General features: G+C 42.4%; 1 protein-coding gene across 5 annotated transcripts in view; it reads right to left on the bottom strand.

Annotated features, from left to right (window-relative positions):
* Positions 1–27453, bottom strand: part of RIN2 (Ras and Rab interactor 2) — a 223509-nt gene that overhangs the window by 111522 nt on the left and 84534 nt on the right. The gene's annotated exons all lie outside the window — the stretch shown is intronic.

Below are 27453 nucleotides of genomic sequence, written 5' to 3'. Positions count from 1 at the left end.
GAAGTTTACCAGTTTAATTAGCTGCCTGAAAATCATATGCACGCACTTCAAATTCCAGCGGAGTGGTTATCTGTAAAATAGCCAGTTTGGATTCCGTGCATGTGGGGCAGACGGACCTATCACATTTCTCCAAGAAAATGCAGGTCTCCTCCCCCCTTCTTCAAAAGGCTGCTCCAGGAGGGAGATGACAGCAGGTGACAGGAGCAGGTGGCCAAGCGCAATAGCGGGTCCTTCCCATTGAATAAAATCCAAGTGGACTGCACATCATTGAGTATCCACATTGAAAAAAAAAAAATTCAGCTCTTAAGGGTCCCAAAGAAGTCCTTCCTGTTGTAGCAACAGTTTCCTTCCCAAACCATAACCTCTAACACCTTAACTCAATATGGACAGAAATTTAATCTAACTTAAAAGCATAGCTTCTTTCCATTCATGGTTCCCCACCCTCCCTTACCCTGAGGGGTTACACCAGGGTTCGGTCCTAAAACTACCCCAGTAACAGGCTAGACAAAAAAGGTGCAGTAGTTGGAGAGGTTGTTAAATTTCTCCAGATTTATATATTGGGAGCTTGCTCCTTTCCTGGATTCCCTGAAGGGTAAACTGGATACTTGAAAAACGAGCCCATCACATCCATCCAGTAGATCTTTCCAGATGCTAGCTAAAAGCTAGCAAAATAATTTTAAAAAATAAATAATAAATAATAGTGGGAGAAGAGGGAAAAAAAAGCCCTAATGGGACACTGCAAACATTTTGGAGCTGCCAAGCCTTTTCAATAACACCACTGAAGGAATGTAAACGAAGCGGGTTGCTCCAGTCAGCTAAAGGACAAAGGCAGGAAGTGAATATTTCTCCCTCCAGAAACACCAGCCTCTGCCACTTGAAAGTAAACCTAGCTGTGGCTTTTCTTCATGTGGCCCCAAGAACCACTGCTGAGGTGAAGATTGGTCCTGAATTCTCAGCGTGGAGGATGCACTGAGTGGTCTGGCAGGGCTCAGGGGCTGGCTGTCCAGCACCTTCCATTGGGAACCGATGAGGACAGGCATGGAGGCAGCACCGCCTGGACCCTGGCTGCAGGCTGGGTACAGGCAAAGGGACACCGAGTGCCTAGCTTCCAGTTCACTGATCAGCGGGGCTGGGTATAGTCACTGGCACTTTTGCTCTCCTTGGCCACAGGCTAGATCTTGGCAAGACAGGAGGGTCCATGGTGTAGCCTCTTTGCCCCCCTGCCCTCCACCTCCCCACCTCCATTAATTTCATCAAACTACCCTTCCTACTTATTTGCCTCAAGTCACAAGTGCAGACCCACAGGAGAAGCAGAGGAACACTTAAACTGGCATCTGCTACTCACAAGTCCAATTTATAAGAAACTTCGCCTCTTCAGGGCATGGGTTCTCAAAGCCGAGCTGCTGGGACAGCTGGGTACAGAAGTCTTCCCTAATCACTACCTTTCTTCTTCTCCTTCCTCGCAGCTGAGTGAGACGCAGCAAACTGGACTTCAGCTCTTAGTAAACAAGCTCTCATTATAATTATTTTATAGCTGAACTGACCGAAGAAGGAGAGAGTGACTCACTCCTGGGAATCTGTCAGGTCAAGGCCAATCCCAAGAAATGCACAATACCTTTTTCCCGGTTCCTTAAGTGCCTCTGAGGATGGCAGGTCTGTCTTTTTGAATGCTTTTCATCGTTACTAAGAGGTAAAAGCCCAGTGGCGCGGCTCTGTGTTGGCATCCAGGGAAGGGCTCTGATTATTTCCATAATTATCTATTACCAGGGATTTTACAGGCTGGACAGAAAAACTATAGTCCAGGCTCTGGGTTGACAATTCAAATTACATAATTTTTTTCCCCAAATTATGTGAACTTTTTAAAAAAATGTTTTTCTTTAAGCAATTTATATCACTGTCCAGCACTGATTTTCCCTCAGTTGTAGTCAAACATTTTTTTTTTAAGAAGTTTCAGGATTATGAATTGTTTTTATTGCAAAGAGAAACTAATTTGTGGGAAGAAATCAGAAGCAAAAACTGTACTCTCAGTTCTCTTACTAGTAACTATTTTTATTCTTTATTTCAAGATTTATTCATTTATTTGAGAGTGAGAGAGAGCAAGCAAGCATGTGCACAAGTGTGGGGCAGGGGTAGGGCAGAGGGAGAGGGACAGAGAGAATCTCCAGAACACTCTCCTCTGAGCACAGAACTCAGTCTCAGGACCCTGAGATCAAGACCTGAGCCAAAACCAAGAGTTGGATGCTTCACCAAATGAGCCACCCAGGTGCCCCTTATAACTGTGTTTTTAAATAGAATTGGAAACAATGTTCAACACCTCAATTTTCCCAAAATTAATGAAAGATCATAAATTTTTTTTTTTTTAAAGAAAGGTACATTTCTAAGACTGGCCCAACAATGGGGCTAATTATTCCACCAGATGTCTACCCCCTCCATCCTTGGAAAACGGGTGCCTCATAGAGACCCTCACCATATCCATGCTGCATTAGCTTTGCTAGTGCCCACGTGGCCAAGGTGTGGACACTTCCACCAATGGCAATCCATGCCACCTTGGGCAACAGATGGGCAGCTCAACGGGCAAGAAATTCCGCTTTTCTTGGATGGGAAACTGCCTCTCTCACTTCCCACCTGATAAATGCCCTCATTTTATCCCTTGGACCATTCAAAAATCAGCTTCCTGCTTTACCCTTTTCTGGATCCCTGAAGACATCCCTATTCCTCATTTGAGTGACTTCTTCTCTTGAGCATGGCTCCAGACTCAAGGCTGGTACACTCTGCCCAGCTGGAACAAGGCTGAGAAGAGAGAGGGGGGTGCCTACTGCCCCAGGCCGCTCTCTTGCAGCATTTCAAAAGTATGTGACTTTTCAACGTCCTCATATAAAAAGTTCCACGTGGTAAATGTTACACACTTTGCACATTTGTACAGTGACTTCTTAGATACAATAAGGAAGCCTCATAAGCCACATTGGCTCTTAACCCAAAGGAGGCCATGGACAGGGAGCCACACACCCCAGGTCTTCCTCAAGTTTTACCTGCCAACAACCTCAAGAGCACCTGAGTTTAGAACTTTGTTTTCTAAGGCTCTCAGGCCATGATGGTAAAAAGTATACGGGGGTTAAATTTGTGTAGGCTATTATTTTAATTTTATTTTTAAAGATTTTATATATTAATTTGACAGAGAGTATAAGTTGGGGGAGCAGCAGGGAGAGGAAGAAGCAGGGTCTCCACTGAGCAGGAGCCTGATGTGGGACTTGATCCCGGCTGGCACCAAAGACAGACACTTAACCAACTGAGCCACCTATGCACCCCAAGTGGTTAATTTTAATTGGAGGTTTATAACGTAGCAGCTCTTAAATTGGGTCTACACTGCAGATATAACAGATCAAGTTATATTTTTTTAAAAGATTTTATTTATTCATTTGAGACAGAGATACACAAAGAGAACATGAGCAGGGAGAGAGGCAGAGGGAGAGGGAGAAGCAGACTCCCTGCTGTGGTGGGAGCCAGAGCATGATGTGGGGCTTGATCCCCAAACCTGGAGATCATGACCTGAGCTGAGGGCAGATGCTTAACTATCTGAGCCACCCAGGCTTCCCAAGAAATACATTTAAAAAAAAAAAAATGTTTGAATTGCTGGTCTCCAGAGACCCTGAGTCAACAATTCATGTCTAAGAAATTCATCGAAGGTACTTTCAACAAACACTAAGTTGGGGAGGGGAAGTGATATGGGGAAGAGCAGCCAATACAAAGTGCAAGACCAAGCACGTTGCCACTGGGCTACTGGACTTCAACCCTTCTGGGGAACTCTGAAAGTCATGTAGACCATGCCTCAGAGTAGTCTCAACTGAGGGACAAGAGAGCTGAGGAAATATCCAACTATACCCAGTCACTAGTTGAAAGCTGCCCCCAGGAAGCCTTAATTCACCAGCATTTCTACCATGCCCCTAGTGTGGGTCGAATGGGCTCTAGTGGCTGAAGAGAACCCTCAGGCAAAGTTGGCAATTGGAAATCAGGTCAGTGTGCATGGAAATTTAAGTACTCAAGGGATACAGGAAGGGCTTGGTGAGGGCTGCTACAACAGGCCACTTTTAAAAAATCAGGACATTCTGCATAAAATGTAGATATGTACCTTCTCTGATCACACTGAGCTATCTTGATCACATCTTGATCACATCTTGATCACTTGATCACATCTTGGCCACAACTGAATAACTCAGTCTTCTCTTTAGATGGGATATAAGCTCTTCCAATTCTCGGGTGCTGATGGGTCTGCTCCCCTCACTCAGATGCCCTGTCTGACCCACCCACACCTCTTGTAGAGCAGCTGCCCTGCCATGTGGTACCTGATAAGCAAAGTGAGTGATTCTGCCCACCCCAATCCCTCAGCTGATAGGACCAGTCATGTTACAACTGACCCAGGCTAAAGTATATCATTGGCTATTCTCTGATGAAGTAGAATCTTCCTTTCAAGATTCACAGGGAATCACAGGGTAGATGGTTATACCTGAACATTGGATTTGGAGCCATATGCCAGGGTAGATGGTTATACCTGAACATTGGATTTGGAGCCATATGCCAGTTCAATTTATGGGAAGCATATATCCTGAGAGAGCAGATACAAGGGGCTACCGATACATAGTGGGCCAGGAAGGGAGAATGTACGTGTGCAACTGAGTCTTCACCTCAGGCCATTGACCTTATAGTTCCCACCAGGCCTGGCAGTGCCAAGGTTCAATTAATCTTGTACCTTGCCAATAAATGTTCCTTTTTTAAAAACAGTTTGGGTGGATTTATATTCCATTCCATCAAATATGTGTTGACCAGAATAGCTTCAGAAGGATAACCTTGAGTTCTCAGAAGCAGGTATAACTTCAAAATGTTTTTCATCATCTTATCACATATTTAATTCAAACATCTTGGTATAAGGTAAAGCACACACTGATAAAGAAAAATTCCCATCAAACCAGAGCAGAACTTGCTGGTGTTGCCTTTGGTGGGGATATTTCAGATGAACACAGGATAGGGAAGCCTTTGAACCATCTAAGGGAAGATGCTACAATTTGGGGGTGAAAAGAACAAACAGAAGACACATTTCTAATTCTTATATCAACACCCCAAACCCCTTGGTCAGCTTCTTACACAGTGCAGTTAAACTGTTTAAAGCTTTCTTCAGTTCTGTTTAATTAATTAATTAATTAAAAGATTTTATTTATTTATTTGACAGACAGAGATCACAAGTAGGCAGAGAGGCAGGCAGAGAGAGAGAGAGGAGGAAGCAGGTTCCCTGCAGAGCAGAGAGCCCGATGTGGGGCTCCATCCCAGGACCCTGGGATCATGACCTGAGCCGAAAGCGGAGGCTTTAACCCACTGAGCCACCCAGGCGCCCCAGTTCTTTTTAATTTAATTTAATTGTACCTTTCTTCTTTTCTGATATAAGAATTTAAAACTAGTAAGTATTCTGTTTCATTTGCTGTGTATTTACCTCTCTCCTTTATTTTTATTTTTATCTCTCTATCTACCTATTCATTTATCTTTGGGGGTGGGGCAGAGGGAGAGAGAATCTCAAGCCGGCTCCACGCCCAGGGCAGAACCAGACGCAAGGTCTCATGACCCTGAGATCATAACCTGAGCTGAAATCAAGAGTCAGACGCTTAACTGACTGAGCCATCCAGGCACCCTTACCTCTCTTTTAAAAATTTAAGTTCCTGAATTGAATGAAATGGAATGGATTCAGCTTTTCTAATTATGACACAGAGTTGTGGACTGTTGTAAAGATTTTTTTTTAAATTAAGATTTTTTAAAAATTTATTTGAAAGACAGAGATCACAAGTAGGCAGAAAGGCAGGCAGAGAGAGAGGAGGAAGCAGGCTCCCTGCTGAGCAGAGAGCCCGACGTGGGGCTCGATCTCAGGACCCTGAGACCACGACCCGAGCTGAAGGCAGAGGCTTTAACCCACTGAGCCACCCAGACACCCCTGTCGAAAAGAGGTTTTTTAACCTATTATTTTAATCTGGTCTTTGTGTCATCAAGGAAATTTTAACCCAGTGCTTAGCGAGCACAAATATTCCCATTGGGATTTTACCAATATTGATCACTTTCATGGAGAAAATATTTTCTGAAGCACACTCCATTAAGGCACTAAGGCCTTGGTCAGTTTCTTACACAGTGCAGTTAAGCTGTTTAAAGCTTTCTTCAGTTCTTCTTAATTTTGTAACTTTCTTCTTTTCTGATATAAGAATTTAAAACTAGTAAGTATTCTGTTTCATTCCAAAGATTTATAATCTTAGTTTTTTATGCACAGATCTATGATCCACCTCAAATTTTTGCGTATGGTGTGAGGTCGGGGTTTGGGAATCTTTACTTTTCCAAATGGATATCCATTTAATTTTTTTTTTTATAATTTTTTATTTTTTATAAACATATATTTTTATCCCCAGGGGTACAGGTCTGTGAATCACCAGGTTTACACACTTCACAGCACTCACCAAAGCACATACCCTCCCCAATGTCCATAATCCCACCCCCTTCTCCCAAAACCCCTCCCCCCAGCAACCCTCAGTTTGTTTTGTGAGATTAAGAGTCACTTATGGTTTGTCTCCCTCCCAATCCCATCTTGTTTCATTGATTCTTCTCCTACCCACTTAAGCCCCATGTTGCATCACCACTTCCTCATATCAGGGAGATCATATGATAGTTGTCTTTCTCCGCTTGACTTATTTTGCTAAGCATGATACGCTCTAGTTCCATCCATGTTGTCGCAAATGGCAAGATTTCATTTCTTTTGATGGCTGCATAGTATTCCATTGTGTATATATACCACATCTTCTTGATCCATTCATCTGTTGATGGACATCTAGGTTCTTTCCATAGTTTGGCTATTGTGGACATTGCTGCTATAAACATTCGGGTACACGTGCCCCTTTGGATCACTATGTTTGTATCTTTAGGGTAAATACCCAATAGTGCAATTGCTGGGTCATAGGGCAGTTCTATTTTCAACATTTTGAGGAACCTCCACAAGAAGATTTAACAATTTTAAATATCTATGCCCCCAACGTGGGAGCAGCCAACTATATAAACCAATTAATAACAAAATCAAAGAAACACATCAACAATAATACAATAATAGTAGGGGACTTTAACACTCCCCTCACTGAAATGGACAGATCATCCAAGCAAAAGATCAGCAAGGAAATAAAGGCCTTAAACGACACACTGGACCAGATGGACTTCACAGATATATTCAGAACATTTCATCCCAAAGCAACAGAATACACATTCTTCTCTAGTGCACATGGAACATTCTCCAGAATAGATCACATCCTCGGTCCTAAATCAGGACTCAACCGGTATCAAAAGATTGGGATCATTCCCTGCATATTTTCAGACCACAATGCTCTAAAGCTAGAACTCAACCACAAAAGGAAGTTTGAAAAGAACCAAAATACATGGAGACTAAACAGCATCCTTCTAAAGAATGAATGGGTCAACCGGGAAATTAAAGAAGAATTGAAAAAAATCATGGAAACAAATGATAATGAAAATACAACGGATCAAAATCTGTGGGACACAACAAAGGCAGTCCTGAGAGGAAAATATATAGCGGTACAAGCCTTTCTCAAGAAACAAGAAAGGTCTCAGGTACACAATCTAACCCTACACCTAAAGGAGCTGGAGAAAGAACAAGAAAGAAACCCTAAGCCCAGCAGGAGAAGAGAAATCATAAAGATCAGAGCAGAAATCAATGAAATAGAAACAACAAAAAAAACAATAGAACAAATCAACGAAAGTAGGAGCTGGTTCTTTGAAAGAATTAATAAAATTGATAAACCCATGGCCCGACTTATCAAAACGAAAAGAGAAAGGACCCAAATAAATAAAATCATGAATGAAAGAGGAGAGATCACAACTAACACCATTTAATTTTAATTTTAAGGAAAATAGTTTTTAGGGATGAATGCTGTTCTTTGTAAACTTTACATCGAAGATATGATTGATTGAACAGAATTTTGTCTTCATGAAACTCTACTGCTTAATGTCTCTGCCCCATAAGCTGGTGGTAATTGTTTTCATTATTTCTATCAAGTTCCAATTTTCCTGGGTTAAATTTTGAGTATATGCTTTGCAAAATTATTCAATTTATGAGTCTGCATATTTTTAGAAAATAACAAATACAACCTGCATAGTTTGAACTCTTGTAATGTTTTCTCCTACTACTGTATTATCTCTCAGACCAAGGTTTATTTCCTTTTCAAAAACTCCACACAAAATGTAACTCATCAGTCAGGTTTACATCTATCACAGTGATGTTCAGGTCAGGTCACCTATTTCATTATGAATTGGCCACCGTACTGCATACTTTGTATTTCTCTGATAATCAGAGAGAAAAGTAGAAGCAATTCTCCTCAGAACTCGTGGAATACTCTGTTGCCCAGCAATAGACTACTGTAATTCCAAACTCAATCTTCTTTATTCTTTTAATTTGTTTTGTTTATGAACAGCCTCTGCCATTAGCAGACAAAAAATAAAGAACAGACACACAGTCTAAAGGATTACGTAAAAATGTCTTCTTTAAGAAAGTAGGTCTCATGTTGTGTTCTTGCCACAATAAAATAAAATAATCCTAGATTAAAATGGCATGACAACCACCTCTAAAAGACAAAAAGGACATCATCCCTATAGGTTAAACCAGCCCCCGGGTCACATATTGCTTAGATTTCATGGACTGATTTGCTTCTTTTTTTCATTCATTTGGATCGTGTACATATCGATGTCTTTCCAACTTTCCACTTCACCATTAGGATACCTACCTGCCCCTCTAATCAGGGGATATGCTGGAAAATCCTTAACAACTGGTTTCTGGGTAATAAAAGCCCCCAATTTTAGCATTTTCCTATTTTGTGGGGCTAAATCCTCTCATCATGGCCAATTTCAAGCTACCAACAGGCTATCAACAAACTTGAAACATTCATGAAAATCTAACAATCAGCTCTATTGAGCAGGGACAAGTGACTCCTTCACTCATTCTAAACCCCAAGGTTTCTGAAGAGGTGGTTTTTATTTGATTCTTTGTATACCGAGGTAATAAAAGAAAGCAAAGAAAGAAACTAGATTTCTAGATCGAAATGAACCACATTATTTTTCCTGATAAGACCTATCTGTGCCTACAATATGTCTGGCTATCATCTCAACCAAGCTGAGTGATCCCATCAGGAAAACCTGAAGGAAGCCATATGTTTAGTCTGTTATTTTAAGGTTAGTAGGTTCTGTTTCTTTACAGGTTGAAGAAAAGGGGAAGAAAAGATCTTCCTTTAGCCACTCAGACATTGGGGATTCCATTTGCCTTATTCAGGGTAGTATCTCTAATACCTGACACAGTGCCTGGCATATATATATATATAGTCAAGAAATGTTTCTTGGTTAAGTAAATGCATGAGATCTTACAAAGACATCATCGAGGCTGAAAGGAAGGATATTTAAGGAATGGTTCCATCAAGAGCATAAGAGAATAAGAAGAACCAAAGCTTCAAGAATGACAAGATAAGCTCAAATACAGCACTGTCAAACCATATAACATGCTGGAAAAATCCTTCTTTATACTACTTTGAAACACAGGAAGTTGGTGTAGGCAATCCACATGTTCTGTCTGTTGCTGGATTTTTCCTACAGAGTCTGTGATCTGGAGGCTTTCCCCTTCTATCACATACAGACCCACTTTGTTCTCTGCAATTCCCTACCCAATCATGTTCCTTGGCTTTCTGACTTTTTGCACAAATCAGAATTCTAGAGTGCCCAGGTTGTGTCCATACCACTGCATCTTCATTGGAAACCACAAAGCAAACAAAAAATCCACCAGAGCAGATGCAAAACTCCCAAGGAAATATAACTGGCTGAGCAAATAGACTTCTCTGTGTGTTTCTGCATGTACCTTCACCCATGTGTTATGGGGATTAGAGGCTTAACATTCCCATCTTTGCTCTTAAGTGGGGTGGAGAATACATGAGCCTCCTCTGAAGAATGCCCTCCTTCTGAGTCTGTAGATTCCATGTGGGATGGTCAGCAGAAGCACAACATCCAATACCAAAACAACAAAATACCACAATACCCTCTATCCATAGTAAATGCTCTACTGCCATCTTTTAATACCACATCACAGCCAGAATTCAGAAATTATCAAAGATAATGCATAAAGAAACAGCTGCTCTTCAAAACAATTAATATTTTATGTGTTTACAAAACAGTCTTGGAAACTCACATCAGCTCTCGTGGTAAGGCTCTCATTGTTATCTGCTGCCATCACCAAGGAGGTGGTTTTGTGTCTAGAATTGTGCCCTGGCAGTTTAGGCATGTTTTAGTCTCTCTTGGCTGACCAAAGGCATTCATGTCTTTTGCTGAGAGACACAAGTACATACGACTGGGGCATTTCACAAATCCAATCTCATTTTACTACCAAACTACCAAGTAGTTTCTGCTAGGCTCTGAATGTTCTCGTTCTCTCTCTCTCTTTTTAAAATAGATTTTATTTATTTATTTGACAGACAGAGATCACAAGTAGGCAGAGAGGCAGGCAGAGAGAGAGGAGGGGAAGCAGACTCCCACTGAGCAGAGGGCCTGATGTGGGGCTCAATCCCAGGACTCTGAGATCATGACCTGAGCCAAAGGCAGGCACTGAGCCACCCAGGCACCCCTGAATGTTCTCTTTGAAGCACAGCGTTTTCCTTGCTAAGGTTTACCCAAACCCTGTCTTTTTGTGCAGGTGTCTGACCCAGGATAATGGCAGTCATGGTTATTATGGAGGTCAAGGGGTGGGGAGCTGCTGGATCACCCCTTTTCCATCGGGAGTATTTGAAGATGAGCACAAACTCACACTTGAGGGAGACTGCTTTGGGCTATCATGATGATGTTTTTCCAGAAGTCTGACAACTTCTAGAAAAAGAAGAGCTGCGTCAAACAAGCCCATGGATGGTGGAGGCACTGAGCCATTGCCCTTGTCTGGGCTCTCATGCCTCCCAAGGGGATGCTAGGTGGACAAGAATAGTTGCAGGGCCTGGGGCAAGAAGACAAATAGAGGCTCACATACTTTATGTCAGAATTTTTTAAAAGTTATAACTCAAAACCACAAACTGTTCACTAAAATGCTTTCTATTCTCCTACCAAGACATGTACCTTTATCAGGACTTGGAAGGTCAGGCTTCACTTTAAAATTTTCAGAATCTTCAGAGTTCAATGCTAAATGTGGGGACATGGGGACAATACTGAACTTATCCCATGGCTTGTCACCCTTTTCTTCGGACTAAAGAAAAGTGGACACCCAGCCTTCCTGTCCATCTTGAAGTCCCTCCCCCAAACTTCCAGCCTGTCCCGGCTGTGCCACCAGGCTTGGGGCATGCAGGCAGGGATTCCGGAGTGTCATGCACCTGCAACAAGAAGGGCAGGGAAATGTGGCTCCAGGCTGGCAGAAGCCTTGATGCTGTGGACTTCCCCACCCACGGGCCTGATGAAGCCAGAGTGAAATGAAGTGCCCAGCTCAGGACAGAGGCCTTCCTTGCCCAGGTCTCAGGGCAGGTTGGATCATGTTAGGGCCCATGAGAGAAAAGACACAGGTTCCACTACAGGTTGGGTCTTCCCCTAATCTTACCAATCATGGTTTGCAGAAGTATAAGGTTCAGTCCCAAATGGCTCTAGTTACAACCTGGTGGCACTTGCATTCAATGGCCCTAAGTCTTCCTAACTTCTCTCTACCTCTTAATTCCACTTTAAGAGATCATGCTGTCTCCTTAAAAGCATCCTATCTATTATACTCCTTCCTCCACCTTCTCTCCCCTTTGACTCTTCTAGAACACTACAGCTCCTCACTATGGGTCTACCATCTTGGAGTCCTCCTCCAATTCTGCCTCAGTCCCAAACTAGTGGCCTTTCCCCTGCCAGCATCATCATCTTGGAGGTCAAAACACAGTCAGTAAGCACTGAAAAATACTTCAGCCCCATGTCTGAAATCAAGCCCCCAAAGGCACACTTGTTTTGGGTCTGGGGATACATTATGACCTTCTACAGTCAGCTTCTACTGACCTTGAATTACTGCAGATAATAGGAAACTGGATAATATGCCAGAGAATCACCCCAAAGCTGATTATCTTGGCAAAACAAGACCTCCCTCTCTTTGGGTGACTATAATAGGTCTCCAGCCAAAAGGAAGATTAGAGGTTAATGGTTAATGCTTCTATCTCCCTGAAGACCTTACCCTCATGCTCTTCTTTAAAAGGCTGAAAGTGTTTTTGTGAAGGGCAGGAAAGGTAGTTTGCTTCAATGCTGGGCCAACTATCCCCACTCACAGTCTCCACTGGCCTCAGCCAAATGGTGGGGACCGGATATAACAGAGCTAACACCCATGCTTGTGGGAACAGTGACCCAGTGGCCCACAGCACTTTGATTTACAAAGGGCTTTTACCCATATATCTCCATTTCCTGCCTCTTATGACATCTCACGTTACATGGCACTTCTGTGTACAAACATGAGGCTCCCCGCTGGCCGGAAGCTTCTATTTTAACCAAACGCTTTCTTTTCTCAGTTAGGCCTTGAGTGTTTCCTTTTTCCCACTCCCTGTTTCTGATTATTTTCTATCCCCTTTATTAGTTCATTGAAGTGTACAAAGAGAGCAGACAGAATTGTTCAGTTGGCAGACGTGTGCATTATTTCTAGATTGCAGCTATGTATTTTGTCTGGTTCCAGTTTAGAAAAAAACAAAGTTAAACAAAACCCAGTCTTGGCCGAGTCCCCCTCCCGCTTTCCTACCTGCTTTTCTGAACTCAAAAATACCTGTCTACAAAAAAGCATGAAAAGTTTAAGCACTGGATTTTGGTTTCTTTCTCTGAAGTACAGCTCTTAATGTTGAATGCTGACTTTCCGCTTAACATTCCGTTCCTCTCAAATCCCCGCGCCCTTCTGTTAATGAGGGTACCAGGCTTGAAACCTCGCTTGACTCTGCACATCAATCACGGCCCAGCTCTGCAGAGTCTTCTCCTTGAAACGGCTGTCATCTTCCTTCCCCTTCTCCGCAACCACTCAGACCTTGGGCTGCGGCAAACTTAATGGTTTCAGCAGCTCCCTAATGTCTGTGCACCCCCGCCGTCTGCGTCTGCTCCTTTCCATGCCACAGAACATTCCACACTAAAGGGACCGTCCTTTCCCAGCAACCTGCTTCCCAGTAAGGGCTCGCAAGCTAGTTTTTAGAACTGAATATCCATATTCCCTGGCTAGGAATCCAGGGTCCCCTTTTGATCTGTGATCAGCCCAATTTTCTAATCTCAGCACTGACGTGTGTGTCGTTTGACACTGTCCCCTCCAGAAGAGAGATCTCAGAGATCTCACATGAGTGGAGACAGGGAACATTCCTGACCGGCATCGGCCTATCCTGGTTGAGTATTTTCCCAGGTGACCTTTGCACATGGTCACTCCCAATCACACCGTTCCCCCTAGACCAAAGGAGTTGGCCTCAGCTGGCATCCCGGTAGAATACGATGCTGAAGCCACACCACATGTGGTGAAAAAACCATTTGCACTTGAATCCTTAGCTCAGGGTCTATTTCTTTCTTTCTTTTTCTTTTTCTTTTTTTTTTTTTTTAATTTTTAAAGTTTTTTTTTTTCACACAACACAGAAAGCTTTATTCATCTACACCATTTCAGAGAAAGGCAGGCTTATTTTAACATGCTGTCCTCTTGGGGTTCTGCCGGTTCTCTTGGAATCCGTTTCCATTCATCCAGGTTATTTTTCCCCTCAGTTCTATCTCCTGCTTCTCTTCTGTCAGAGGTTTCAGGAAGTTGTAGCCCTTGGTTTGGTAGGCAACTCCAAGGAACATGCAGAGTAGCAGCAAGCTTGATTTGCCAAGACCTGCACTTGTGGCATCAGGGTCTATTTCTGAGGGCACCCACCCCAAGATAACCACAGACAATTGTGGATGGATGCGAACGCAAATGTACAAAACACAGGTACTCGTGTGCACGCGCGCGCACACACACACACACACACACACACACACACCGGCTTAATAGCACAATTTAATAACTGCTTCCCTTCCCCTCACTCTGTCCCTACTTTTCTGCTGGCGTTCCCTGAGAGAGCCTCCCAGGAAATGGCCTATACCGAAATTCTTATTTTAGAGTCTGGTTCACTACTTCTCTTAGGGATCCTGCTCAGGTGGTACTGAATTTGCTATTAATGGAAACATCTTTGCCAATATGAAATCCAGGAAAAAATACGTACATGTATTTTGAATAAGGTTTGTGTGTTCCTGTAAATAATCACTATCCTTTGTGAGTATAACTAACACTATCCAGTTAAGAGTAATGTAAAAAATGAAATTCTGATTTTCAAATTGTTGCAAATTTTCCACAATTAAAAGACATGTTACAGGGGTGATTTGATCAATCACATTTTTTTTTCCAAAATAAATTCAAAGACTTTGATTCATCCTCACAAAAAACTCATGCACTTTGGTCCAGCTCTGTTCCTACCTGACCCACAATTAAAGCTTTTAAGAAACTCCCCATTCTTCTCATCATAATCCATTGCTTGTTTCCCCATGGCCATCAGCAATTAATCCCACAATATAAATAGGCCCTTGAAAAAGTAAGGAGCTTTCATGTTTTAAGTAACAAAATCTGATTCAAATTGGCTTAAAAATGAACAGTAATTTCTCCCTACAGATGACTTGTTAAGAAATGATAGCAACTCTGCAGTGGAAAAACTCCATTAGACCTCGAACAGGTGATCAAAGTTAAGATCCCCAGTGAGCCAGGGTCCTCGGATCGAGCCCCACATCAGCCTCTCTGCTCAGCAGGGAGCTTGTTTCCCCCTCTCTCTCTGCCTGCCTCTCTGCCTACTTGTGATCTCTGTCTCTGTCAAATAAATAAATAAATCTTAAAAAAAAAAAAATCCCCAGTGGGGGGGGGGATATGCTACGTTCCTCCTAATGTGATGCGCCAAGAATATACCTTCAGTCAGAGTGCATTCCAACAGGGCATGTGGAACCTTGAATCCAATCACAAGGAAACAGTACAGACAACCCCAACGGCGGGACATTAAATAAACATCCAGATTCTACAGAAAGATCAATGTCATGAAAGACAAAGAAAGGCTGAAATATCATTCCAGATTAAAAATACCTGAACCTCTGAAAAACACGTGATCCTTGACTGGAGCGTGCGATAGACCATTGACAACAGTTAGAAATTAGTATCTGTAGTTCCCATCAATGATTAAGCCTCCATCTTGCACAATTTAGGACTGGGGGAATGAAGAGAAAACCCCTGTTATTAAAAAGAGCATATGGAAATAGGAAGTGGTAACTGAATGTGAAGTCTACAAGTTGCCCTCAACTGGTACAGACAAAGGGCGGCTCAGGTACAGATCAGTGAATATGTGTAAACAGGAGTTCTCTGAACTCTTCTTACAACTGTTTTTGGGAAGTCTGGCATCATTTCAAAATAAAAACTTAAAACGAAGCAGTCCAAGTGACTAAGGGATGTACTGAGGTCTACGCGTCACGAGGCATGGACCAGTCCAGTAGCTCCATGATTTCGAAGCCATGGAAATCTTCCAGTTCTGGCTTCCTGGGGTCGGGGCTGGCTGTGCTCAGCATGGCACACGGTCACAAAACAGGAGCACCTCCCATCTTCAGAGCCCCACATCTATACATCCAGAGACAAGTCAGGTCCCCTAAGAAGGCCGAGTGATAGTCTTTTTTCCCAGAAAGCCTTCCCTCAAGTTTGAGGAAACCCTGCTTGTTCTGAAGCACAAAATCTAGTAATTGAGATGAGACACCTGACCAAGCTCTTTGATGTACCCTATACTAGGGTGTCTTCCCCAATCTGACTCAAACCTTTTTTCCTATTTCTGACCCCTCCCATGAGGCCATGTTCATCTGCCACACCTTTGAATCACTTCAAGTCTCTCAGTTTAAAATGCTCCCTTCACCACCTGGTAAATGCTCTCCACCTCTCAAGACTCAGGCCGAGGACTACCTGATCTGAACCACCTTCTCTGGCCCCCACCACAAAGCCTTCCCTTCTCTGGACATCACAGCCCCTCAAACAGCCTCCAATGACACTACAATTCCATGTTTCTATTGACCACCCTCAGGCCCCACATGGTCCTGAACACTTAGAGGATGCTGGGCTTACCTACAGACCATCTGCCTGCCCGAGCCACCATGATCCCATGGCCCAATGACAATCTGTGGGATGAATTCCTGAGCCAATCTGTGCTAGAACTTGAAATGGTGAAGGACATGAAATAATTCACTAGAATAAAACGTTACTCAATAAAATACATCTTTTTTTTTAAGACATCTATTTATTTATTTGACAGAGAGAGAGAGAGAGAGATCACAAGTAGGCAGAGAGGCAGGCAGAGAGAGAGGAGGAAGCAGGCTCCCTGCTGAGCAGAGAGCCTGGGGCTCGATCCCAGGACCCTGAGACCATGACCTGAGCCGAAGGCAGAGGCTTTAACCCACTGAGCCACCCAGGTGCCCCTAAAATACATCTTAATTAGAGTATTTTCCTGTGTGTGTGTGTGGCGGGGGGAGAACCCTGTTATTCGAGCCACATGGAACCACTGAGAAAGTCATCATTTAGCCAACACGTGGACAGTGCCTGAGTTCTAATTTCCTGTTTTTCTGTGAGAGGCCACTGTCCCAGCCTGGGTCAGGCCATGCACGGTTTGTGGCCTGGCCTTCGGGAGCCCTGGCTCAGAGAAGAGACTGTCTTTATTGTGCACGGGAAAGTAGGAAAACCTCAGAAAAGCCACACTGCACACATATGACATCACCAGACAGGGGAACAACCACACTCAGCAACAATCCCTGAGGCCCCGCTTGGTGCAGGCTCCTGTTGTGGAACTGAATTCAGCTCTTTGAGCACCAGGGTGCCACAAGTCAGACATGCAGACATGGATGGCTTTTGCAGCCTCCCCTCTTCCCCAGCAGGCTGCTGATGCTGCCTTTCCTGGGGCCACAAAAATGCCACACAGCTTAGAAAACAGGCTGGCTCACCCCACTGGCTGACATTTTCAAAGCAAGCGCAGAGCTATGGTCCAGGAGAGTCTAAATAAGCCCCCGACCCTGGATCATTCCTCATCTGTAGTCAAATCATGGCCCTCAAAAATCTCCCACCGAAGAGAAACCTGGAGGACAGCACCTTAGCCAGGCAGCAGAGTACGTATGTGCCCCTTGTGCCTCCAGATATTGGGCACTGCGGAGGATGCAACATTACTTCCGTAGTGTTCCCACCAAAGGCACATAACCCGGACCCACCTGTGAACAACAGTAGATATGCCAGACTGAGGGTCACTCTACAAAAACAATAGGGCTGAACTCAAAAAATGTCAAAGTCTTGAAAGACAGAGAAAGGCTGGGGCATCTGAGTGACTCAGTCAGTTGAGCATCTGCCTTCGGATTAGGTCACGATCTCAGTGTCCTGGGATCAAGTCCTACATGCAGTTCCCTGCTCAGTGGGAAGCCTGTTTCTCCCTCTCCCTCTGTAGCTCCCCCTGCTTCTGCTCACTCTTTTGCTCTCTCTCTCCTCACACATACACACACACTTTCTCTCTCAAATAAATAAATACAATCTTTAAAAAACAAAAAAGACAAAGTCTGAAGATCCACTTCTGACAGAAAAGTTCTAAGAAGAAATGACAACTAAATGCAGCGCATGATCCTGGACTGGATCCCAAGTCTAAAAAGTAAAAGACAAAATAGCTATAAATGGCATTATTGAGATAATTGGGGAAACTGGAATACGGACCACAGATTAGAGTATTACATTAATGCTAAATGTCCTAAATTTACAATTGTATTGTGGTGACCTAAGAATATGTCCTTGTTCTTAAGAAGTAAACACTTAAGTATGAAGTAGGACCGAGACATGATGCATGCAACTACCCCTTAAATCATTTAGAAAAAGGTGTATGTGTGTGTGTGAGAGAGTGTGTAGGGGAGAGAGAGAGAGAATGAGAAAATAAATATGGTAATATGTTAACAATTTACTAATCTGGATAAATAAATGGCATATTTGTTTCTTTGTATTACTTGCAATATTTAGTCAGTATGAAATTGTTTCAGAGTACCTGGGTGACTCAGTTGGTAAAGCATCCCAAACTTGATTTCGGCCCAGGTCATGATCTCAGGTTCATGAGATTGAGCCCTGCATCAGGCGCCCTGCTCAGGGCAGAGTCTGCCTGAAATTCTCTCCCTCTCCCTCTGTTCCTGGCGCTTCAACAGCCCTGGCTCAGTGTACTGGCATGTGTGTACTCTCTCTCATTCTCTCTAAAATAAATAAATACATCATTTTTTAAAGAAGTGTGAAATTATTTCAAAATTTTAAAATATATTCCACTGTCTCATTATATGAAATAAAATAAAACAAGATTCTCAGTGACAATTTAATGTTTTGACCTTTAAAATTAAAGCTTCCCATACAACACTGGAAAATGTGTAATAACACAGAAGGCAAGAGAAAGTTTATTCCACACTTGCATCAAATAAGTTAGTCTGGTAGCAAATTTGACACTATTTTTTAGAGGTTTGAAACTTGATACAAAGTGTATTTATAGGTACATGTCTTATGAAACTGTTACACCATATTTAAGATATACAGCAAAGTCTGGGGTGTCTGGGTGATGTAGTTGGTTAAGCATCTGACTCTTGGTGGCTCAGGTTGTAATCTCAGGGTCATGAGGTCAAGCCCCATGTCAGGCTCCACGCTCAGTGCAGAGTATCTCTCTCCCTCTCCCTCTGCTCTTTGCCCCCACCCCTGCACAAGTACACATCTCTCTCTCTCTCTCTAAAATAAATAAATCTTTTTTTAAAAAGATATATAACAAAGTATGAAAATAGTATCGCACACCTCTATACTCAAAACCCCTGTAAATTCTTCACCATCATATTTTCTTTTCTATCTCTCACAAAAATTCTGCCCTTGGTGTTCACCAGTCCCACATATTTCTTTATATGTCTGCTACATGTGTATGCATGTGTATTCTTTCACTGTATTTTTAAAAATGTAACTTTGACAAATAAATTCGAATTAGGTTTGTGTAACCTGTGAGGCATCCCCAAGGAATATGATTAGGATTCCAGAGATTATAATTTCAGGACCATCAGATGAGCTGATCTTTCAGGCTCTTCAGAAATACTTACTGAGTGACCAAAATTCTACATTGTTGGAAAGTAATTTGAAAACCATGACCACAAGCCATGAAATGTGTATCAGAACACACACTCAATGATGTGCTGGAACTAGAAAATACTGGCTCACAAAAGTAACTGTATACATTTCTTCTCAACTCTGCCTTTAAGGACATCACATTGGTAGATGGAAATTCCTCCTGTCTGGAGTATTTACACCACAAAAATAGGCAGACATATAAAGGTGTTGTACACACAGCAAACCAATGAATGCAGTTGGCTTTCAAGTGCCTTTGATGTAAAAGGGACAGGTTAATTCAAGTTTTTCAGGTAGGCTTTTAGATACTAAAAAAAAAAAAAAAAAGAAAAACTAAAGCTTGTTAAGATTTCATAGGCCATAGAGACTGGTATAGAAAATGTCAAGGTGAATCTGGATGATAATTTAAGAAAAACTTCCCAAAACATACAGATACAATCATGCAAACATAATTCACAAATTACAATTATCCAGTAGAGAACAACTCCAAAGATTATGGTTTGACTTACCTGTACAATGGTAGCTAGTTTTGTACCTAAGTTAAATGAGCATATTTCAGCCATCTTGCTTTGAACTGAATCATATATACATATTCATCTTCCATATCCTACTTTGAACTAGCCTGACCGATGTCATCGGCATCCTGCCGATGCCTTCCTAATGAGTGAAATAAATTTTTAAGCCAGGCTTATTATGCCTGTCAGAGAACTATGTTTTCAAAACTCTTTAATAATACTTTGGCGAAAGAAATGTGGGTTGGAACGAAGGAATTCAGTTCTTTTTTCTTCTTGCCAAATTCAATGCCTTCAGCCAAGAGGAGAAGCTTTGGAGAAGTCAGAAGGAAAGATTCAAAGCACACCATGTTGGATGAACTGGTCGTCTTGTTCCTCAGAGCCAAGCCTCATGGTTCTCAAAATGTAACCAAGTCTGGCTGTAATAAGAACCAGGACAATCTTAACCACAAACAGATGGATATTTTGCCAAAAGCCTGGTGCCTCCCTGGGCAAACCTAACTAAACAACTTTATGCAAGTTCAACTGTTAACTCCCCAATCCAGAACAGAGGACATGAACCTTGCAAACTTAACAGTACCACCCAGGTTGGTCCAAAGCCAGGGGAACATCAATAGTAACTTTTTTGCCTATAATAAACCAGCGTGGTTCTTGTCCTTATTGTCATTGGTGCCCTCCTGGGAGCCTTTTTTGACGTTTTTCTCCTAATGACCCCCCCACTCAATTTTAATATTACAGATACACTGCATATTTGTTTATATGTCATAGGTATCTGTGATTTATACATAGAAAGACAAAAATTTGTTGTCATTCCCTGCTCCCCCAACAACATTTGGCTCTTTGGGGCTCTTAGAGCCCCCACAAGAACATACACAGGTTATAAACTGACCACTATTAACTGGGTTCTCACAGCCTCATGATGGCCACAGAGGGTTTCTCCCTGGAGTACAGAGAAGACTGCTTTCCCACTCAGGGGCATCTTTGCTTCCTACTGAAGAGCAACAACTAGATAATTGCAGAAACAATGGTTCTGAGCATTTTCTAAATGCTAGGCACTGAGCCAAGCTTTTACAATACTGTATCATAGCTATTAGAAAAAAAAAAAAGATTTATTGCTCATAGTTCTGGAGGCTGGAAGTGCTAAATCAGGCTGCCAGCATGGTTGGGTGAGGGCCCTCTCCTGGTTGCAGACTTCTTGTTGTATCCTCATATAGAAGAAGGGGTGAGGGAGCTCTGTGGGTTCTCTTTTATAAGAGCATGAGTCCCATTTATGAGGGCTCCGCTCTCATGACCTCAGCAATTCCCAAAGGCCCCACTTCCTAGGCCAATCACCTTGGGCATCAGGATTTCAACATGTGATTTTTGAGGGGACACATTCAGACCACAGCATACTCTCATAGCTTGGGTTCCCCCAGAAGCAAACCCTGAGACAGGGATTCCAGAGCAAGCAGTTCCTAGGGCAGATAATCCTAGGAAATACTGGTAGATGAATAGGGAGAGTAAGACACAGAAGGAGAGAATGCTTTTCAAGCCAATTTCACTGCTGTTTAATTTCATAGAGAAACTCTGGCAAACAGCATCAAACACAAACCTTAGAATGTTCCCATCTGAAAAGGTAGGGGAGCTGGGGTATTTATACAGCAGCATTCATCAGTCATTGGTTGAGGGCTGCTCCTACTGTCTTTTGGTAGAGAGATGCAAATGATAGGAGCCAGAAGTCAGGCTGGTATGAATAGAACAAATAAGGCCCAAGATACCAGACTGTACATAGACTCATATAATTCTCACAACATCCAGAAGAGGTTGGTGTATTAAATCAGCCTGAAATGGGGCATAAAAATGCAAAATAATGTTCTCCAAGTAAACAGGAAGTAAATGGTAGAGATAAGTGAGGTCCCCAGAGGCTACATGATTAAACCATGCTACATTTTATATTGCCCCTCAATTTTTCCTATGCAGATAGATTCAACAAATTGATAAGACTCGTATGAGATAGTGCCCCTCCTATATGAATCCATAAGTTCACAAAAAAGGGAAGGATTTAGGGAAAAGACAATGCATTGGATTTTAGAATTGTTGGGTTTGAGCTGACAGGAGGACATGTAGGAGGGAAGGTCTGGAGGCAGGTACCTAAATGGATCTGGCTTTTAAGGATGGGGGGGAACATGCTGAACAAATAAGTGTGGGATTTGTCAGCACACATATGTGCTATAGACTGAATTTTGCCCCTCAAAATTTGTATACTGAAGCCTTAAAGCCCATACCGCAGCATGTGGCTGCATTTGGAGATAGGGCCTTTAAAGGGGCAAATGAGTTAAAATGAGGTTGTTAGGTTGGGCCCTAATCCATCTGACCTTACAAGAAGAGGAGATTAGGGCATACAGGGAGAGATACCAGGGATGCATTCACACAGGGAAAAGACCATGTAAAGAGGCAGCAAGAGGACAGTCATCTGCAAACTCAGGAGAGAGGCTCCAGAAGAATCCTACCCTGCCAGCACCTTGAACTTGGACTTCCAGTGTCCAGAAATGTGAGAAGATGAATTATGTTGTTTAAACCACCTAAGCTGTGGTATCTTGTTATGGCAGTCCTAGCAGATTTATACAACATGGTAGCTGTCATCATGGAATAGGGGGCGTCTATCTGGGAGCCAAGGGAAGGTTTTATTTCAAAATATTATGACTGTTCAATTGAGCCAGTGGTGCAAAGTGGGCAAGAAAGAGAAGGAGTGACAGCTATCCATTGGTGGAGCATAGGGAAGAAGCAGGAGAAAAATGGGAAAATGAGCATGTTATACATACTACCCTATTTAATCCTCTTGCCAATCTTAGGATGGAAGTATTAACAGGTAGTAAAGCCAGTATTAAAACCAGGTATGTTCAACTCCCAACAGTCCTCTCTTTCTACTACACCATGCCCATGAAACCTGCCTTGAGGGTGGACAGCCAAGGACATCTCTGCAACCTCATCCAGTTCACCTTCTTAGATGTTAAGGGGCTATTCCCATCTTGTTTCTGACAATTACTATCACTTAGTAATGATGATTAGGATCCATTTCTATTGCCCCAACATTCAAAGAATAAAACTCTTGGAACAGGCTAGCAGGGATGTATGTTCTCACTGCACAGCTATTCTTCCTTTCTGAGAAAGCCTCACAGAACCATGGCCTCCAGAGCTCATCTCTTGAGTGGCAGAATCTCAACTCAGCTATTGCTACCTGAGCTCAACCCTACCTTGAGATACAGCTTCTGTCCCCCCTCCCCCCACAGACTTTACAGCTGCCCTGCCTACTTCCTACTATCTCCTGTGCTTCCTGCCAACTCCCACTTGGCACGCATCTCCTCTGTCTGGGCAGTTCTGTCCAGGACCTGCCAGGGTTTCATTATGACAAGCAAACCCAAACATTTACCCAGGACTGTAGGAAAACATGAGATCATGGAATTATTGACATGGATCTTTTTTAGGGAAACTTATAAAAAACGGGGTAAGACTGAGAAGATTTGGGATGGATAAATGTTATTGTAAGTGGAGGTTTTGTTTCCTGAATATGGTCAAGAAAGCATTATTAAGATAATGGGTTTTGAGCACTTAGAAGAAAAACGATGGCCACTAGACATTAACATTACATCCCTAAAACATGAAATTTGTCAACTTTTTAATGTTTCTAGGCAATAAATCAGAAGCCATGAACATTGAAGAATTTAATTTTACTAAGGAGTCTGACCAGACTCTCAAAATACTCAGAGATACAATGTGGGCTGGATAGCAACACGGTTAATTACCCACTTGCCTAACCACAAAGCCCCTAATAATTCATCTTTCCTTGGACCAAAAACTTAACTGTGTTGGGCTTCTCTCTGTTTCAATATATTCCTTACATCTGCTGATTTCACCTTCCTAACTTAACCTCAGGCATTTCCTGCTTCACCCAGATTTAGCTCAACCTGGTTTCTATTCTCAAGAAAATACATTGACTTTGGCATGCAACTGAACTGGCATGGGAAATGGGTTATTGAACTAGAGAATAAGGGGTAGGCAAAGATTTCTTAACCAGGACATAAAAAGCAAGACCTATCTCAAAAACAACAACATTTTAAAAGGATATACTATGCAAAAAAAAGATAAATTAGACTTCATTAAAATTAGACACATTGTTCAGCAAAACACATCATTAAAAAGTGAATGGACAAGTCATAGGATGGGAAAAGATATTATAAGTGAATACATCTAATGAAGAACTTATGGTCAGAATGTATTTTTTTTTAAAACTTGAAAACCAATAAGGAAAAGAAAAGACTTTTTTAAAAGGAGCAAAAGACATGAATGGGTCCTTCATTAAAGAGAATATACAAGTCTAAAGCAAAAAAAAAAAAAAAAAAAAAAAAAGAGGTGTTCAATATTGTTATTCATCAGGAAAATCTCAACTAAAACCATAATGAGATACACCCATGTAACCAGATGAACAGATAAAATTTAAAAGACTGCCACATCAAGTGTTAGCAAGGATGTGGAGCAACTGGAACTCACACTGTAGGTGGGAGGAAAATTTGGTGCAACTACTTCGGAAAACTGGAATGTCTACTGATATCTATGCCAGCCCTGTCACATGGAATGCTACTTCAATAAATGAGTGCATGTGTCTACAAAAAGATGTATGTACAAAAATATTCACAGCAACTTCATTCCATTGTATCTCAAATTAGGAACAACTTAAAAATCCAGTAATAGGAGAATGAAAAGAGGTGCCTGGGTAGCTCAGTCTGTTAAGTGTCTGCCTTTAGCTCAGGTCCTGATCCCAGGGTTCTGGGATAGGGCCCCATGTTGGTCTCTCTGCTGGGGAACCGGGGAGCCTGCTTTTCCTTCTCCCTTTGCCTGCCATTTCGCCTGCTTGTGCGTTCGCTCTCTCTCTCTCTGTCAAATAAATAAATAAATAATGGATAAATAAATTATGGTACATTCATATAATGGATAAACACCCAGGAATTAAAAGGAAAAAATTCTTGATATTATCATAACATGGGTGCATCTCAAAAACATGGTGAGCAAGAGGGGTCAGCCATGAAAGTATTTTATGCCACAGATTAGCTAAAATGAGTCTATGATGACAAATATCTGAATAATGGCCACTCTCATTTGGGAGTGTTATTGACAAGCTACCTACACCTTGATCTGAGTGGTAGCTACAGTGCTGGTATGCTACAGAGCAGGGTCTACAAAACATTTACTGAGCTGTACATCTAAGATTTTACTTTTACTGTGTGAAAATTACACCCCAGCCCAATAAAATCATTTTGTATAAAAAATGAGGATAGTGTTAAAATACCGCAGTATACGTAAAGGCTTTAAAAAGCCAAGGAGTGGTTTCTCTTCCTTTTTCTTTATTAGCCAACTTGCAGGTCTGCAGCTATTCCATTCATGGTTCTAGTTCCATTTTTGATGACCGGTATGCTCCAGGGGAAAAATACCAAGTTTGACAACATCTAAATCACCAGTGATAGTTAAGACCACCATTATTTTATATACCATCTAGTAGGACAAACATTGCCAATTAAACCATGACATGATGATTTCCAATGCTTTTGAATTTATTTGAATCTTACTGAAAGAGCCTTTAAAAGCTAGAAGCCCTATTTAGACACATAGTGCTATCATATATCCTTTTCTGCATGCATTAAAAGGAAAATATAAGCAAAGAGGTTGATTGATATAATCCTAAAACTCTTTCTTATCCAGAGCCTAAACTTTCAAGAGTGTTTTTAGGCACAGTCTCTTACGAGTGCTCTGCTACTGTCTCTTGGATTTTCTCCCCAGTTTCTGACTGTGCAAGTCTAATGCTTGATCTTGCACAGGGGTCAATGGAAGATTTTCAGATGACAACATAGACTCTTATTTCTTCTTCAAGTAGTCCTTAAATGCTTTGTTGACTGAAATGTTGAGACTACCATTATCCAGTGAGGCCCACAAGAACAACAAGCAAGTTTCTACATGCACAGGAAATAACCACCTCATGACCATGTGGCCAACAAAGATTCCAAGATGCCCTCTGCAATTTCAGACTTATTAATGAATATGTAAATCACCTTGTCCTAAGCAATGATCAGTACTTGAGTGGCTGGGTCGCCTTGGCAAATGCCTCGATTCTCAGTATGGTTATCAGCTGATGACTGAGGAATAATTTCATTATCATCTGTAAAGCTATGGTGGAGTCAGTTATATTGTACCTAAGAAAGAATGTAGGTTATTAATGATTGAGGAAAAGATTCAAAAAGAGCAGTGTGAAAAACAGTTGGCACATCTCCACCTAAAGGGGGGGTAATCTGCCCAAGTACACCTTTGGCAGGACTTTTCCTACAGTGGAGATGGAGGTCTCTGCTGGAGACCAGACCTGGATAACTCAAGCCATTAAGACCCCCAACCAATGCCCCTTGTTCTATCCCCATGTTTATAAGCAAAGCTGGAGTGAGGATTTGATGCTCTAAGTAGCTTTCCTATAAGAAAAGAATACACTGAGTGGATGGCAGGAGTTACCTAGTCCAATAAATATTTAGGTTTCTCATCACAAATCAGTAAATTGGCATTTTTACTTCATTACAAGCTGTGTGAGTTCAGTTCATGAAATCCATCCTGAGCAGTGATCAAAACCTACACGTGCTAGGGCGCCTGGTTGGCTCAGTTGGTGGAGTGTGCGACTCTTGATCTCAAGAGTCATGAGTTTGAGGTCCATGCTGGGTGGAGAGATTACTTAAAAATAAAATCTTAAAAAAAAAAAAAGGTACACAAGCTGGAAAAAAAAAATCAATTTGATCATGTAACCCATCTACCCATCTCCAACTCTTTACCCCTCTCCCTACCCTTTGTCACATGACTGCAGTTCTCTTCAGCAGGGGCAGAGTCTATTTCCCTGCCCTCTTGATGTTGGGCTGGTGGTGTAACCTGTCTTGGCCAACAAGATAAGTGATGTGAACTGGCTTTGAAAGCGAGTATGCAGCTGGGTTTGCATTCCAGTGCCTCTGGCATGGCTATAAGAAGAACACATCCCAGAAAGCCCAGGTAGATAAGAGACAAAGGGAGAGGACCTGACCCAATGCATATCTTGAAGACAAGCCCCACTGAGCCCAGCCCAGATCAGCCAAGCTTCAGCCTACCTGCAGACTTCAGAGCAAGGAAGGAATCCTTGTGGTTGTTCATCTCTGAGTTCCGGATGCTTTGTTAGGCAGCATTACTGAGACAATAGCTCACTAACCCACTGTCCCAGCCATTCTCATTGCAGCTGTCATAATGTCCGCCAACTACATGCAGTCACCCCACCCCAGACCTCTCAGGAGCCCAGGGTTCTTTGTCCCTTTGGATCTCTGGCATGTGTGCAGGCTTCCCCAGGGGCTGGAAACTTGCCCCAATTCTCTCCCTCTCTACCTGGCTCCAACTTCACCTGTGTCTAGAACTACCAAAACAGCAAATCCTTTCTACCTCTGGGGCTGGACCCTGTTTGGCCCAGTATTAGCCCCACACCATCTGGTTCCCTTTCTCACTTCCATCTCATCTGCCTCAGGCTTGCACGATGCCCTCCTTGCTTCACTGTCTTCTCTCACTGTGCTGGTTCCCAGCAGACCTGGAGTGCAGGGTCAGACTGCAGTGCAGGCCAACTTCCTTCTGTCAAGCATTTTTAACCTCGGTGTGCACCCTCTGAGAACTTTCTGGAACTAGATGTACCACACCAGAGGCACA

This window comes from Mustela putorius, unplaced genomic scaffold (genome assembly GCF_011764305.1).
Source record: "Mustela putorius furo isolate JIRA1106 unplaced genomic scaffold, ASM1176430v1.1 tig00000253_pilon_pilon_pilon, whole genome shotgun sequence".
Lineage (NCBI taxonomy): Eukaryota > Metazoa > Chordata > Mammalia > Carnivora > Mustelidae > Mustela > Mustela putorius.
The sequence above is the reverse complement of the archived record's forward strand: the minus strand, read 5'-3'. Positions and strand labels throughout refer to the sequence as shown.